Here is an 18418-nt window from a genome sequence, read left to right as displayed (position 1 = left end):
AACTGATGGGGGCTTTGGCTGTCGATGGGGAGCTCACACCAGTGCTTGAACCGGCTGGAACTGGCCCAGGGCAGTTTATGGCCTCTCCCCTCACAGGGCACCAGGTGTCCCCAGTACAGCCGGCTGCCAGGGGGACAGTAGGAGAGGGCAAGTGCAGCCTTGGCGAGCCTGGGCATTTGGTCAGAGGTGACTTCTTTTAACAGTGCTTATTAAATGCGTTTCCTGCAGGAAGAAAGTGGCGGACACAGGAGCCTTGCAGGTATGTGGGCAGTACATTGAAAAGTACTGTTTTCGTTCTTTTGAGAGTGGATTTTGGGGGTACTGGTGGTAGCTTTGTTGTTTTTTCTTCTTAAAAGCAACTTGATTTTAAGTTTTCTTCTTGGTTTCATTCCTGGGGGAAAAAAAGGAAAATAATTCGGTTTTAATATTTATTTTTTTTAACCTATTTTGAGATGGAAATGAATTCTAGTTAAAACATAATTACCAAAAAAAACCACCAAAAGACCTTCAGTTTCTAATCATTGTGTTTGGTCTTAATGCAGGAAGACACTAAAAGACTATTTACCTTCAAGCCTGTGTTCCGAGTCATCAATTTAAAAGTCTGTTAATGTGCATACGGGGTGTGCTTGAGCACTGTACCAGAGCCAGCTTCGAGCAGGGGGAGCTTGGCTGAGCTGCAAAGCGGGGGCTTCCTCGCTGGGGTGGTCCTCGCCCAGATCCTGCACCCACCAGAAAGCTGTGAAAATTTTGGCAGAGTAAGGATTTCCAGTACCAGGCCATTAATGCATCAGGGTTTTCACAGCAGGGAGACTGACAACAAAAAACAACAAAAACAACAGCATGCAAGACTGACAAACAAGGATCATTGCAGAAATCAGCATGGAGAAACCAGAAGTGTGGATTTTTACTGTGTACAAGCAGGGAGCTGAGGGCAAAGGAGTCAAGGTGAAGAAACCAGAATACATCTTCTTGTTCTGTACCCCATCAGATAAAAGAAAGGCTATTTGGCACTGTCTTCGTTAAGTAGTGGTAGTACCTGTTAGGGGTAGGTACAGCTCATGCTTGGGTACCGATGGCTATAGCATGCATGATTTTTATTTTGAACTAGCTGTAGTTTGTCCCCGTTAGATAAATGCCCATTAGCAGCTGGAGAACATTAAATGTGCTCTGAGTGCATCTTCAGTGCATCTGCATTGAGTTCATGTACTCTGAGACTACTTTGCAATATGAAAGAAAGCGTAATTCAGGGGATCTGCTTCAAAAGCATGTTTCTGATCTGCCCTGAAACATTAATGTGGGTACTCCCTTTCTAGGCCAACAGTGAAGTGTAAATACAATGTGTTGACTTTTTTTTTTCTTTGTTTTTTTTTTTTACTGAAAGAAAATAAATGGTAACTTTGTATTGACTTAAGTGTTTTAGCATGAGGACCTTAGTAAATGCATATTAAATAGCATTGAATATGTTAAGATTTTCACCAATGCATGCAAGCAGAAGAAAGCAAAACTTCTAAAATACCTAATTGTTTAGGACCCTTGCTATTTAGGAGAGGGAAATGAAGACTGGGGAGAATGCTGCATGCAATTGTTTGGTTTTGATCCAAAAGAGGCTTGGATTTTAGTGTGTTAGAGGAAGATCTTCTGACTCCAGTTAACTGGATTAACTGGTTTGTGTGGTATAAGGATATTAGAGTTTGTTAGATGGGACTGTACATAAATTGGGTACAAAGATTGTTTTCACAACAAGCACTCTTACAAGGTTAGTGCAGGGCCACACTGTAATAAAAATCATAGAATCATTTAGGTTTGAAAAGACCCTTAAGATCGAGTCCAGCTGTAAACTTAACACTCCCAACTGCAGCACTAAACGATGTCCCTATGCACCACATATACGCGTTTTTTATGGATGGGATGGCAATTCAACCACTTCCCTGGGCAGTCTGTTCCAACGCTTGATAACCCTTTCAGTGAAGAAATTTTTCCTAATATCCAATTGAAACCTCCCGTGGCACAACTTGAGGCCATTTCGTCTTGTCCTATCACTTCTTACTTGGGAAAAGAGACTGACACCTGCGTTACTACAATCTCCTTTCAGGTAGTTGTACAGAGCAATATTATTTCCCCTCAGCCTCCTTTTCTCCAGGCTAAACAACACCAGCTCCCTCAGCTGCTCCTCATGAGACTTGTGCTCTAGACCCTTCACCAGCTTCGTTACCCTTCTCTGGACACACTCCAGCACCTCAATGTCTTTCTTGTAGTGGGAGGCCCAAAACTAAACACAGTATTCAAGGTGTGGCCTCACCAGTGCTAAGTGCAGGGGGGCAATCACTTCCCTAGTCCTACTCACCACGCTGTTCCTGATATAAGCCAGGATGCTGTTGGCCACCTTGGCCACCTGGGCACACTGATGGCTCATATTCAGATGGCTGTAGAACATGTAAAGACAGAAACAGTGCTAATATAGGAATGAAATAAGTTTAAATGAGTAAGTTTGTAGCCAATAGAATCAAACTCCCCCATACTGAGTCATACACTTTTTTATATATTGAGACATACATGATTTCAGTAGTTCAATGATGACTAAGGTACAAAAGGGTGTGTTTAAGAGGTGTTTTTTCTGAGTGGTTTTTTTCCTCAGGTGAAACTTACACGTCAGGTCATCTTGTCTCTAAGGAGGCTGTGAGTATAAATAATGCTAGCAGGCTCTGCTTTTGAGAGAGCTTACAATGATTTTAGAGTGCTAACTTATGTCTTGCATGGTTTCCACAGTGCAAACATGAACTTTGCTGTAAAGTCCTGAATGTGATCTTTCAAAAGTTTGAACTAACACAGACTAGATTTCTGATTGTCCCTAATTTTGCCAGATACACAGCAATACAGACATATTCAAATTCAGCAATGTGTTGCACACAATTGATACAGACATCGTTAGTAATAAAAGCATAGTGACATATGGAACTTAGTACTATAAAACTGAATGTGAGATCTTATGGAAGGGGAAGGTGATACTTATTTACAAAACCCTTATGCGTGTTAATTTTATGCATTCCCATTCTCACAAGCAACAAGTCCTGTGTATCCAGCTGGCCTGGCCAGGATCACTTTTGCGCTACACAAGAGAAAAGACTTAGCAGTTGAGTCTTCACAATAGCTCTGAGTCTTCTTTACTGGCAATGACAAACCAGTCTCTGGGCAGATCTTCTGTAACCTTTAGTGGTTATAAGCTATTAGGGGCGTAATTTGACTATGAATCTTGCTTACTTCAGTCTCCATAGATCTTAGACCGCATTGATACCTGCCATCTGTTTTTGGTTTTTTTTTTTTCCTTTTTTGACATATATGCTTGAAATGTATGTTTGCAGTTTGTTTTCCTGAGCAGCTAACAGGAAAAGAACGGGTATCTGTGATAAACTGCAAACTTGCTGCTGTCTTCATGGTGTTAGGACACAGTGTATTCGCTCACAGTCATCTGTGCTTTGATGTTCACAACTGTAAGCCTTTTAGTCTTGACATAATGTATTTCTTAATTTTACTGATGGGAATGGTGTTCTGGAAATGACGTCCTATGTTGTCAGTACAGGGTTTTTAACCCTGTAACCTTTTCAAAACCCTTGTTTTGTATTTCAGTTTTAGTGCTTACACACACATTTCCAGCTATAATCATTCCAACCTTAGAATTTTCGATGCAAATTTCTTCACAATCAAGTAGAGAATGATATGGCAATGCCCTATCTTGCTGCTGCTGAAGTGCATCATTAAGTGCAGCAGATGACATTAAACCGTAGCCAGCTTAGGCAGCTCTCCAGACTGTTGGCATGGCACATTGGTGTTACCAGGTCCTGTGCCTCTTTCCTGTAGTGCCTGATGAAATGGAAAAAGATGGGTCAAATGAAGGGAAAAAGCAGTTCATGTTTCTGTAATCTTCTGCCACCAGTTTTACAGCAGTGCTCACCCCATTAATTTCAGCCTTACTCATCCTACTTTAATATGATGTGGAAAAATCAAGTCTGTAGGGGCTCTTTTGACTAGTATTAATTATTTATCAGCTTAATTATTATTATTATATATTATTATTATAAGCTTAATTATTAATTATTTATAAGCACTAGCTATAGATCAGATCATCAGCTAGTGTATTTGATACAAGTTTAGTGGCCTGAACCAAGTTTCTCTGAAACTACTGAGGATCTAGCTCAGACAAATAGCATCTCTTGGCTTTGAACTCCTATTTAATTAGCAGGTTAAGTGTGACACGTCTAAAGAGATGCGAGAGCCATACAATAAAGAGACCAGTGTTTATGTGCTTTAGGAATTAGGCGACTGGAGTTGGGAGGGAACAAGGACCACTATGGTGCTTTTTGCTCTATTTTAAATTAAAAGTGTGATGCAACAAAATACATGTTGTAAGATAAACTTGCATGAGGCTGAAATTACCAAATAAGCAAATACTACAAAATATCAAGGCTAGCACCACTTTCCAGTAAATATAACTGAAACACATGAAAAAAAAAATATACTTATTTAAATATTAAAAAATTTTATTATTAAATTAAATATTATTTAATAATAATAATATTAATTTTGATATTTAAATTACTCCAGTAAAGGCAACAATTTCTTGTCTTCTCTGAACTAACTGGGTCTTTTTCTAAGAATGTCTCAGCCAGATTTCCTGGTATAGCCTGACTGCACTGTGAAGCTTTGGCAACGCAATTCTTTCTGTACTTAAGTATCCAGGTAAACCAGAGTTATGAACTGTTTGGCTCTGCTGGAAGAAGATAAGGCAGCCAGTGTATGCCAGGGAGCATCAACATATCTAGGAATTAGTTTATGATCTTTTTCCTTGGGTCATAGTTGGAAGTAAAATTGTAATCTTCCCTGCCTGAAGTAGGTAGAATCATATGTTGGGATCAAGACCCTGCCTGCAATTAAGATAATCCAGAGAAGGCCTTTCTATAAAAAGGATGATCTTCTCAGTCAGAACTTTGTCCATTAGAAAGAAATATATTCATGTCTAAGTGAAAGGATGTTGTTTTCTTTCTAGATCTTTCCTCCTAATAAAATACTGCATTTTCACTTTCTTTTTTATTTTCTCCACATGTACACCTACTCTCAGAACAAATTCCTATTGAATTTAATGTGGGAGTAGGGTATCTCTTTATCTAGTTATTTCTTTTGAAACAGCAGAATTATTTCTGTAATCTTCTGTTCTGACTGAACAAAGGAAAAAAACATGTCTTTGTACTTTAACAAATACAGGAGTTGAAATTATGGAGCGCTCACCCAAGTAGTTAGGTTTCCTCAGGGTTTATCACTGAAACAGATTACTTGCCTAATTTTAAACCACACTAATAACAGTCTATTTTTATGAATGTCCATTGCTTAATCAATCTAATCTTCCCACTGAAATTAAATTGCCAAACTCTTGCTGATATCAGTGGTATCAGAATCAGACCTACATATAGCACACTTAATAGTTTTGTCATTCTTTAAAGGTTTTGTTTGGTTTAGAAATGAAAAGCTATTTCGTCTGTGGATGTCCAAGAGCAGTACAAGAAGAAAAGACGTAAATTTAAGACTGGATTTCAGTGTGCCAGTCTGCAATGAAAGGATTCACCTGTGAACACGATCTAGTGTTTAAACAGAAGTTGCTTCGGTGTGCTGATAGTTACTTCAGCCACTGGGATCGGGTGACTGCTCCAGAGTCAGTCTGAAATGCCTCATATGGATGGAAAGAGAGCAGCATGATTGCTTCCTAACTGCTCCTTGCTTAATAACCATCCCTCTCTCTGACTCCTCAGGGTGCTTGGCTTCATCATGACTTAATTTGCTGTTTCCACAGTTGTGATGCCATTAAAGGAAATAAAATAAATCAGTGATCTCATACACCTCATAGATTTATATCTCAAAGTGACCCTTTCAAAGTAGATTTTTCTGTTAACAGCAACTAAAAAAACCACATTTTCTTGTCACATTTTCTGTGACCTCAAAAAAGGGGATGATTGAAACTGTCTCATCATCATGGCAAGGTTATATAAATTACAAAAGGGATCATAACATATTGAAAATCAACATCGAAAAAGAATTGAAATGACTGAAATGTTCTTAATCAGTGTTGTTTGCATGTTATTTACTGAAGCACGTACAGCATCTGCAGCACTTCAGATCATATCTGAATCACTTCAGATCATTCCCACTCTTCACATAAATGAAGCTTTTCTTCAGAAATGGCAGCTCTAGAATGAATTTTTTGATAGCATCTTAGTTTTAGGAAATTGTTACAGAAACATTTCATGTTAAATTCTGTCCTGAATATGATTTTCTTTCTGCTAAAGCTAATAAGAAGGGAGAAAGATTTAAAATATTACATGTAAAGGTTGAGCCTTTTAAATATTTATGCATGCAGTTGAAAGAAGCTAGCACAAATAGTGTTTAATTCTTCAAAAGAGTAATCATTTCTCCACCTTCTTGTTTTCAAACTTAATGTTGTCATTAAGTTTTGGTTAGTCTGAACTGAAAGGGTTTATTGGATTAGATAATTAATGCATTTTTATATATATATATAGCTGTGCCTTGAAAAAACATCTACTTTGTATTTTGTAAAGCAGTATTACGCTTTACAAATTCAAGTTGAAAGTGTGTAATTCAGAAATATATAAGATATGGACTTTCTCATGTTTTCAGGTAAACAGAACTAATTCTATTTCACATAGTTAGTCACAAATAGAAAGATACATCTGAAACCTGCAGTCACCTTTCTTTGCCAGAACTGATGTGATGTCTTTACCTTTCAGTGTAATTTGCTGCTAAAAACAAATTAAAAGAACCTCCATAGTATGTTGAGCAGCACAGGATTCTTAACCTTGAGGTGGGAGTTACTCTATGAACCTTTTCCTGTAATAATAAAACAAACTGAATTTGGCTACTGCTTAGCGTAGGGAATCTAAGACATTCCAATTTTCTATGGAGAATGAGATTATTATTTAACCTCCTTCCAAAAGATTTGTACCCAGAGGTGTTCTGAGTGCTTACACAGGTTATGAACCCCTACACCATCTCTTTCAGTATCAGGTACACCAAATGGCCTGCTTTTCCTTCATTTCCAGCTGTGCTGCCTACCTCTCACTCTGTGGAAGTGCTACCAATACGTTTAACTCTCTGGGGATCATTTATCTGGAGAGAATTACCTTTTTCACATCAGTTAAATGGTCACCGAAGGACTTACCCAGTCACTTCCAGTCAATATTTCTACCTTTATCATAATATCTGGAGGTATTCCTGCCCTCAGGGAAGAATGATAAACTAACTTATACTTGCTGATTTAAACCATTACCTGTTGACTTCTACATTTAATCCCTGAAGGAATAAAAGAGGCAAGATGTCGACAGTATTTTTCTAACTGTTAGTAACATTTAAATTAACAAAAAAACCCCCACAAACACAAGAAAATAATCTTTCAAACCAGTCTGTTCTACAAGGGCAGGCTTCTTCTAGGGTCTTTCTAGGTTCATCCTGGAGAAGAGAAGGCTCTGGGGAGACCTTATTGTGGCCTTTTACTACTTAAAAGGGGGCTTATAAAAAAAGATGGAGAAAGACTTTATACTGGGGCCTGTAATGACAGAACAGGGGGTAACAGTGTTAACCTGAAAAAGGGTAGATTTAGATTGGATAAAAGGAAGAAATTCTTTAATGTGAGGGTAGTGAAACCCTGGAACAGGTTTCCCAGAGAGGTTGTGGATGCCGCATTCTTGAAAGTGTTCAAGGTCAGGTTGACTGGCGCTTAGAGCAACCTGATTTACTGGAATGTGTCCCTGCCCATGGCAGGGGTGTTGGAATGATCTTTAAGAAGTCCCTTCCAACCCAAACCATTCTTGCCATTGGGCATATATAGAATTGGATTTTTTTGGTGATAAACAGACAATTTTCATAACAGTATCCCAATTTAAGGTTATGCTACATTTAGTGTTCTTATATTTTAGTACAAAATAGTGAAAAATCCTTAGAGAGAAATGAGAGCATCTTGAAGTCATATGCCCTGTTACAAAAAGTGATAGACTGATACTGGCTATCTGTGAAGAGATTCTCGGCTGATGTTTCAAGGTTTTGAACATTTCCAAAAATTAAAAAAATCTCATGCCTGATCAGAACCTCCAGGTCCTCCCTTGTAAGTTTGGAAGGTTTGGTCACTGGTGTTTTAGGAGTCATCCATCTTCACTGAGAAAGCAGTAATTGATAAGACTGTATGGGCAAAATTGTGACACTAGGAATTCCCAGCATGATTTTACTTTTATGTAATTTTTATCCAAGAGTAAATTATGCATCTCTTCCTTCATGTGATTGTCTAATCAGAATCTTTGCATTTTGAAAAAGTTTTGGTTAATAAATGCCCTGAAATATTTGATTTGGGCTTTTTTAATCAGTATTGAGGGGAACTGCATTGTCTTTATCTCCTTTATAGTCAATGATTATTTCCTTGCCTTTTTCCTGTCAACTTGCTGTAACTTCTATATTAGATTATAACAGAAGCTGAGGTCTCAACCTACTGAAGTATCAATCTGAGAATGATCTGTAGTGTAGGAAATAGTAATGGAATCTAAAAAGGGTCAAAGTGACTGCTATATTTTCACTACTTGAATGATTTAGTGCACTTGGATAGAAAAGCTATGTGGCCTATCAGCTATTCGTTAATAATATTATTTAAAATCAGCCATTTCCTTCTTTTTCATTCCTTACCATTTAATTTCTAGGGAAAAACATGACAGCAATTTCTCATTTTTATAAGATGACCCCCTTCTAGCTTACAATATTTTAGGAAGGGTTTCATTGAAATTCAGTTCAAAAATGAATGTAATTTACTGCTAGTTGATAATAAGAGATCATCTGGCTTCAGCAAGGCTCGCGTGACTGAGTTTAATAAAACATTTGATGAAATCTTGATTAGATCACACAAAGCTTGGTATTTGGGAAACATCAAGTGTGATTTGTGCTTTTGTATCATTCTAACCCTAATGTCCCTTGTGCTGAATGAAATAATCAGCTTAAATGTATGTACACTAATGATGTGTTTGTCATGAAAACATAGCACACAATTCCTTCATCAGTGTCACAGGAAAGTACAATAGATTTAATTCAGTGCTAGTTGCAAAATATTTTTGTGGTGGGATGTTCTTAAAAGGCAAGATAAATTTGAAAAGCTCTCCTGTGTGTAATTTATACTGACAATAGAGTGATAAGCAGGGTCTTATCCTAGGTGTCCTCATTGTTCTCCGTTTTACATTTTGGAGTTGGGAAAAATAATATGTAATTGGCTCTAATAGGATATGGGCTGAACTAGAAGTAAATTCACCATCACTTTGCTATGACACTGCTCAATACAAGTCCCTTGATGCAGGAATCTTGTATGCAGCTTGTGAAATGTCTGGTAACTTACTCGCCCCACCTGCTTTCCTTCCATGGAAGCAAAGTTGGGCCAATATGAAACACTTGTGTCTCCCATTTTGAGTTGCTAATGTAAAATATACATTTGCATCAGAGAGGTGAAACAAAAAAAAAGTGAAAACTTATAAATGTTCTGAGATATTACTGTTTTCCTTGAGGAACAACACCTCTTAAAATTAAGCAGCTAGATTTCAATAACATTTCTTTAAAGAGCCCTGAAATAATTTCAATAAAGTCAAAATGTTCTCTCTGACCTTCTTTGACAGAACATTATGACTTTTCATTTCAGATTATTTATTCATTTCAAGATATTTGCTATGAAATTTTGTTATTCAGTTGCAAGACAAATTGTCAAAATCAAAATTTTACCTTTCAGTGCCATCAAGCCAAGTGATTTTCATTTCCTTATTTTTTTCAATTCAAAGTCATAAGAGTTTGGGAAAAGGCTGAGGTTCAGAATTTCTTATATTCATAAATTCTGAGTTTAAATGTACACAAGATGTAATATTTGGATCCATATTTCAAATAAACAATGTTTGAATGAACTCTAGATCTAGTGTCTGATCTAATATTACAAAGAATTGGTATTTCTAAAAGCCATATTTGGGTATAATTTTCATATAGAAGCTCTAGACAGGCATCAGAATTTTATTGTCCTAAATGCCATATAAGCCAAAATAGTGTCACACTTGGATAGTTCGCTTTTCCCATAAAATACTCCTAATGCTTTTAGCAACTGAAAGTGTTGAGAGCTTGATATAGTAACTAATAACCACTAAAGTTAATAACAGTCTGTCTTCTGGAGAAGGGGTTCAACCTCAGTGTTAATCTCTACATCTTCACGTAAATGTAGTGTTAAAATTTGCAGTCACCTTGATCGTGTGACTTGATACTCACTCAGATCCCCATTTGAATTATTTGGTCAATATTCATACAAACATACAGATGAAAAGGAAATGTCAACGTTACAGAAAAGAGACTATAACTGTCACCAGTAGGATTTATAGTGAACATAGTAGTCTCTGGAAAGCCTCCAGCATCTGACATGCGATACTGGCATGCATCTCCATTATTGTTAGGGTTCATGTTTCATATTCTAAGTTTCTCTTGTTTTTTGACACTACCAATGTTTTTTCTGCTGTGAAATAACATAAAGTGCCAAATGATTTATTTTTGCTGTATTCCTAGAGTTAGAAAATTGTTTAGAGGAAAAAGTTTTTTAGGGTGTTTGTGTTGCCATCAATGTTCACTGATTGCAGGAATTCAACCTTCTTACTCTCTGGCAGTTACACAGAAAAATAATGAATATTTTAACATGAGAAATAACACCATGTTCAAGTGCTGGTAAAAGACATATGATGGGAATTGTTACAAATACAATGAAAAAACCTTTGGCATATGATTCTGGAAGGCTTCAGAATTTCTCTAGCTTGCATTCCATTGATATTCTTAGGATATTTCCTATGGACTTAAATAGTAATATTTAGATCAGCACTGACCACTTGTGAAAAACCTACTTTTTGAAAATCTCTTTAATTCATTAATTTCAATAATTATCAATAATAATTGATAATGTCAATAATTTCATGCTTGTCTGTGACAAACAGTGGGGCAGCACATCAGGGGCAGAGCGATGGAGTTCTAGTAAGGGCACTCAACTTGCCCTAAGGCAAGCTGGAGACGATGCACCAGGACACCCCAAGGGAATCAAGGGGGATTCACACAAGAGGGTGACACGGCCAGCCCAAATGAAGTGTCTCTACGTGAATGCACACAGCTTGGGCAATAAACAGGATGAATTAAGGGCCACTATGCTGCTGGAAAGCCATGACATAGTGGTCATTACTGAAACTTGGTGGGATGATTCCCATGACTGGAATGTAGGGATAGATGGATACAAGCTCTTTAGGAAGTGCAGGCAGGGTAGGAGGGGAGGAGGTGTTGCCCTCTACATCAGTGACCAGCTAGAATCGATGGAGCTCCAGATGGGGAAGGACGAGGAGCTGGTTGAGAGTGTATGTGTTAAAATTAAAGGGAAGATAGGGGAAGGTGATGTTACAGTAGGGGTCTGCTACAGGCTACCTGACCAGCAGAGCCAAGCAGATGAGGCCCTCCATAGGCAGATAGAATCACAGAATCATAGAATCTTCATGGTTGGAAAGGACCTTTGAGATCATCGAGTTCAACCATACACACACACAAAAAAAAAAAAGATAACCTTGGCTGCAGTGACCACAAAGCTATAGAATTTAAGATCCTCAGGGCAACTAGGAGGATATATTCCAAGCTTATGACCCTGAACTTTAGGCATGCAGACTTTGACGGCTTCAGGGATCTGCTGGCCAAAGTGCCATGGGACAAAGCTCTAGAGGGAAGGGGGGCCCAGGGCAGCTGGTCAGTATTCAAGGATCACCTTCTCTGTGTCCAGGAGCAAACTATACTGACAAAGAGGAAGGCAGGAAAGAGTTCTAGGAGACCTGCCTGGATGAACAAGGAGCTCCTGGACACGCTGTCACACAAAAAGAAACTTTATAAGGAGTGGAATAAAAGACAGCTAGAATGGGGGGCATAGAAGGAAGCTGTCCACACAGCAAGAGACCTGGTGAGAAAAGCTAAAGCTCAGTTAGAATTAAATCTAGCCAAGGAGATCAAGGGAAACAGCAAAAATTTCTATAGGCACAGTGTTGGAGTGGGAGACGGACCCAGAGTAACGATGGAGTCTCAATATGAGTATGATCGTTCTCCCTTTATTCCAGTTTTCACAGAGTAGATATAGACAGGCAATAAGAGCACGCGCTAGCGGCAGCTATATGATTGGCTTACAGTCTCTGTTCACGCGCTGTCCATGCAGTTCATTCATAGATCAGGTTGGTTACAAGAATTCACATAGTAAATTGCTTAGTCATTAGCACAACATGTTTTCTACCTTCTCAGTCCCCGTTTTTCCCATGTACTAATTCCATCTTCTACCACCTGTTTTGCTCTTAATCTAATCTCTCATAGTAGGGAGGCTGGCTCACGTGACCATTTTCTCTCAGACACATTCCTACAGCACAGTAATGGTAAGAAGAAGACTAAGGAGGGTGTGGGCCCCCTCAGGAAGGAAATGGGGGAGCTGGTAACAAGTGATATGGAGAAGGCCGAGGTTCTCAATGACTTCTTTTCCTCAGTCTTCACTGGCAAGGACTCCAGCCACACTCCCCGGAGTCACAGAAGACAACGGCAGGGGTTGGACAGAACTGCCCATTGTAAGATCAGGTCCATGACCATCTGATGAACCCGAAAGTGAACAAGTCCATGGGACCTGATGGGATACACGCAAGGGTACTGAAGGAACTGGCGGATGAGGTTGCTAAACCACTCTCTATTATATTCCAAGAGTCATGGCAGTCTGGTGAAGTCCCCATTGACTGGAAAAGGGGAGACATAATCCCCATTTTCAAAAAGGGAAAGAAGGAGGATGCACGGAACTATAGGCCAGTCGGTCTCACCTCCATGCCTGGTAAGATTATGGAGTAGATCCTCCTGGAGGCACTGCTGAGGCAGAAGAATAACAAAGAAGTGATTGGGTACAATCAACACGGCTTCACCAAGGGCAAATCATGCCTGACAAACCTGGAAGCCTTCTATGAGAAGGTCACAACATCAATAGACAAGGGAAGAGCAACTGACGTCATTTACCTGGACCTGAGCAAAGCCTTTGACGCTGTCCCACATGACATCCTGGTCTCCAAGCTGGTAAAATATGGGATTGATGGACTGACAATTCAGTGGATAAAGAACTGGCTTGACGGCCGCACCCAAAGAGTGGCTGTCAATGGGTCCATGTCCAAGTGGAGGCCAGTGACAAGGGGAATCACTCAAGGATCAGTACTGGGACCAATCTTGTTTAACATCTTTGTCAGCGACATGGACAGTGGCATAGAGCATGCCCTCAGCAAGTTTGCCAACGACACCAAGCTGTGTGGGGCGGCTGACACACTGGAGGGAAGAGGTGCCATCCAGAGGGACCTTGACAGGCTGGAGAGGTGGGCCGCCCATGCCAACCTTATGAAATTCAACAAGACCAAGTGCAAGGTCCTCCATCTGGGTCAGGGCAATCCCAAGCACCAATATAGGCTGGGAAGTGACTGGCTTGAGAGCAGCCCTAAAGAAAAGGACTTGGTGGTGCTGGTAGACAAGAGGCTCAACATGAGCCATCAGTGTGCACTAGCAGCCCAGAAAGGCAATCATATCCTGGGCTGCATCAGGAGAAGCATGGCCAGCAGGTCGAGGGAGGTGATTCTCCCCCTGTACTCCACTCTCGTGAGACCCCACCTGGAGTATTGCGTCCGGTTCTGGAGCCCCTACTACAAGAAAGATATGGACATGCTGGCATGTGTCCAGAGAAGGGTGTCCTGGTTCCGGTGGGGATAGGGTTAACTTTTCCTGGTATTCCATGCCATGTGAGCCACGCCCACCCTGAGCTGCCGGGGGAGGGGGCAGGAAGTTGGGCTGGGGCGTCCCGGGTCCGGCCGGTCAGCGAGCGGCGGGGAGCGACGGTTCCATAATCGCGTTTGTATATTCCCCTGTCCGTGTTGTTATTGTTGTTGTTTGCCTGTTCCCTTTGCTGTTCTGTTAAACTGCCTTTGTCCCAACCCAAGAGTCTTGCCTTTTCTTACGATCCTTCCTGTATTAGGAAGGCAGGTGCGAGCGGCACGTGGTTCTTTGTTGCCATCTGAGGCTAAACCACGACAGTCCTTTTTGGCGCCCAACGTGGGGCCAAAGGGTTGAGATAACGACAGAATCCAACTAGAACGTGGAAAAAACGGTTTTGGTTTTTTTTTTCTTGTATGCATTTATTTTATTAGGTAAGTAGTCACTGGTCATCATGTTGCTTGGTTTGTTCTCATGGCTGTGTTACATAAATTCCTATATGGCAAATGCTCTGTGGGGGTGGTTACAGCAGTGGAAGCAGGGCAACTGGCAGCGCAGAGGCAAACCCATCTGGGCTGCTGACCTATGGCAAGATATTGCTGCCTGGATAGAGAATCTGGTTGTGAAAGTACGCCATGTAGATGCCCATGTACCGAAGAATCGGGCCACGGAGGAACATCAGAACAACCAGCAGGTGGATCGGGCCGCTAGGATTGAAGTGGCTCAGGTGGATCTGGACTGGCAACGTAAGGGTGAACTATTCATAGCTCAGTGGGCCCATGACCCGCTCCCAGGATCCCTGTTTTTAAGTGACAGCAAGCCCAACAACAAGCAGGTTGCAAATCACAGCAATTGTACAATCACTTACAGTAAGTCCTTGCATCTGGACCTCCAAAGACTTTTTCCTGACACGTGGGTTTTCCCATCCATTGCATCATGCGACATATAGATGGGCTCGTGACCGAGGGGTGGACTTGACCATGGACACTATTGCACAGGTCATCCATGAATGTGAGACATGCGCTGCGATCAAACAAGCCAAGCATTTGAAGCCTCTTTGGTATGGAGGGCGATGGCTGAAATACAAATATGGGGAGGCCTGGCAGATTGATTATATCACACTGCCACAAACCTGTCAAGGCAAGTGCTATGTGCTCACAATGGTGGAAGCAACCACTGGATGGCTGGAAACATACCCTGTGCCCCATGCCACTGCCCGGAACACTATCCTGGGCCTTGAAAAGCAAGTCCTGTGGCGACATGGTACCCCAGAGAGAATTGAGTCGGACAACGGGACTCATTTCCGAAACAGCCTCATAGACACCTGGGCCAAAGAGCATGGTATCGAGTGGGTGTATCACATCCCCTATCACGCACCAGCCTCTGGGAAGATAGAACGATACAATGGACTGTTAAAAACTACACTGAGAGCAATGGGTGGTGGGACTTTAAAACACTGGGATACACATTTAGCAAAAGCTACCTGGCTAGTTAACACCAGGGGATCTACCAATCGGGCTGGCCCTGCCCAATCAAAACTTCCACGTACTGTAGAAGGGGATAAAGTTCCCGTAGTGCACATGAAGAGTATGCTAGGGAAGACAGTCTGGGTTAGTCCTGCCTCAGGCAAAGGCAAACCCATCCGTGGGATTGCTTTTGCCCAAGGACCTGGGTGCACTTGGTGGGTGATGCGGCAGGATGGGGAAGTCCGATGTGTACCTCATGGGGATCTGATTTTGTGTGAGAATAGCCAATGAATCAGATTGTGTGCTGTTAATTGATAAGTAACACTGTCACTGTATGTCCTCATTGCTATAATTGCTATCAGTTGTACTACAAGTAAGGCACAGAGATGATGGGATAAGAACTGATCTCAGCAGCTGGCGCCCAGCAGTTTCCTCAAGATCTACATCTTCAGCCCACGGACCGCGTGCATGAGCCACACCAGGTGCACCAGTCACAAGCTCCGAAAAATACAGCATGCAACAGACCAGCACTACCTAGCATCTCACCTGCCCTGAGAGACTGTTCTAACAGATGGAGCCCAAAGCCGTGGATTAAAAGAACTCAACGGACACTTTGGAGGGATGACCCATAAACTAAGGGCATTATATGTGTGTATATATATATATATAACAGGGGAAAGTGGTGGCAATTCATTGGAACCTGTTGGGCATGGCATAGATGGTATGGAATAAGGGGTGGATAATGTCCTGGTTCCGGTGGGGATAGGGTTAACTTTTCCTGGTATTCCATGCCATGTGAGCCACGCCCACCCTGAGCTGCCGGGGGAGGGGGCAGGAAGTTGCTGCTTAAAAGCGGGCTGGGGCGTCCGTCCAGGGTCCGGCCGGTCGGCGAGCGGCGGGGAGCGGCGGTTCGGTAATCGTGTTTGTATATTCCCCTGTCCGTGTTGTTATTGTTGTTGTTTGCCTGTTCCCTTTGCTGTTCTGTTAAACTGCCTTTGTCCCAACCCAAGAGTCTTGCCTTTTCTTACGATCCTTCCTGTATTAGGAAGGCAGGTGCGAGCGGCACGTGGTTCTTTGTTGCCATCTGAGGCTAAACCACGACAAAGGGCCATGAGGATGATCAGAGGGCTGGAGCACCTCTCCTATGAGGACAGACTGAGAGAGTTGGGGTTGTTCAGTCTGGGGAAAAGAAGGCTCCAAGGAGACCTTATAGTGGCCTACCAGTACCTTAAGGGGGCCTACAAGAAAGCTGGAGAGGGACTTTTTAAGATGTCGGGTAATTGTAGGACTAGAGGGAATGGATTAAAAGTAGACATGGGACGATTCAGACTGGACATTCACAATGAGGGTGGTGAGACACTGGAACAGGTTGCCCAGAGAGGTGGTGGAAGCCCCATCCCTGGAATTTTTCAAGGCCAGGCTGGACAGGGCTTTGAGCAACCTGATCTAGTGGGAGGTGTCCCTGCCCATGGCAGGGGGGTTGGAACTAGATGATCTTTAAGTTCCCTTCCAACCCTAATAATTCTACGATTCTATGATTCTACGATTCATTGGCAAAACTTGTAAGATACAGAAAGCTTAGTCTGGCACCTAAAACTGATGTCAGTGGGATTTAGGTGTCTAAACCCTGAATGTATAAGATTAAGTAACCACCTAGTGCTAGAGACACATGAATGTACTTATCACCCATTTTTTGAACTGCAGATCTGCCCTGGCATTCCCTTATGCTCACTGTTCCTGGGACCCAGGCATCCAGGCATAAAATCTCCAATTTGATCACCAGATATACAGAGCATTGCCTGAACTCTGCCTGTTTTCTAGAAGGTGAATACCAAAGCATTCAGGTGGTATCTGAGCCTAGCATGAAATGCAACTCAGAAATACAATCAGCAGTGATGCTTATTGCATGTACACAAAATAGCATTGCAGTGAAAGCACTTCTCTCCATTCAGTGACCTCATCAGGCAAAGGGAATTAAAACCACCTCTCCAATTTCTCTTTAAAAATTGTTGTAAAGGAGGTGTAAGAGGAAAATCTTTCCTTTTTCCATCAGAAGTGGATTAGTATGCAGCCAAAAATGCAATTTGTAGAGCCAGAGGAAAAGAAATTTGGACAACTTCATTGTTTTACATCGTGGTTATGTCACTTCCCTCATAGATGGAAAGAGTTTTGCGGGGAACAATGAGTGGAAGATGAAGGTTTGCCCAAGCCCAAATCCATATTTCAGTTCATAAATGTTTACATTTGCAGCACTTGTGAACACAAAAAAGCAGAAATTGAAGCTGTTTCTGAAAGTTCACAATCCCTCTTTATCCATTTCTATTTATTATACCAATTTACAGTGACTTCTACAAATGAATGACTGAGTATACCTGCAATATGTCTGTTATTAATCTGGCTATCTGGCTATTAATTAGATTTATTTTCACAGTGTGATGGTTTTGAAATATTTGCATAGAGAGGGTGTTACGTCAAGACCTGCAATATAAATATAAATGTTAGGTTTATTAAAGAAACCAAAGGAGAGCATATCTTTTAACTTCCTCTTGATCCCATCAGTAATATAACTGTTACTTAACTGGGTAAGAATGTTTGCCATGTCCTATATGGATTAAGATCCTGCCAAATGCTGTAGTGTTTCAACAGAAAGAGAATGCTATTAACACAACTAGGAAAGCAGTTAGAGGCAACCTACTCTGCTTCTGTTAAGTGTTTCTCACCTCCTAAATGTTATTTGAAAATCTGCTTATGAAATAGAAAATTCTGTTATTCTTGAAAGTAGTTGCAGTATTTTTAGAAAATCACTTGTGTGTGTGACATGGAGGGTGGGATTAATTTTTTGCTAAAATTAAACACTAAGAAATATAGATCTATAATCTAGGCTAGTTTTTTAGATTCTGTCAACAGTGAAAGCCATTTCCAGACAGATGTCTGACATGTACTGCCCATTTAAATGGGGCTTGTTCCATTTATTTATCAACCATGACTGTCAGTGATACATGTTTCTTTCTCCATACTTATCATGCATCTACCAACGGTCTTTGGAAATACAGAGTCAAGACAGCAGGAAATGTGTTACAGACTGTATGGAATATAGAGCC

This window comes from Chroicocephalus ridibundus, chromosome 2 (assembly GCF_963924245.1).
Source record: "Chroicocephalus ridibundus chromosome 2, bChrRid1.1, whole genome shotgun sequence".
NCBI classification, from domain to species: domain Eukaryota; kingdom Metazoa; phylum Chordata; class Aves; order Charadriiformes; family Laridae; genus Chroicocephalus; species Chroicocephalus ridibundus.
Note: the sequence above shows the minus strand (reverse complement) of the source record.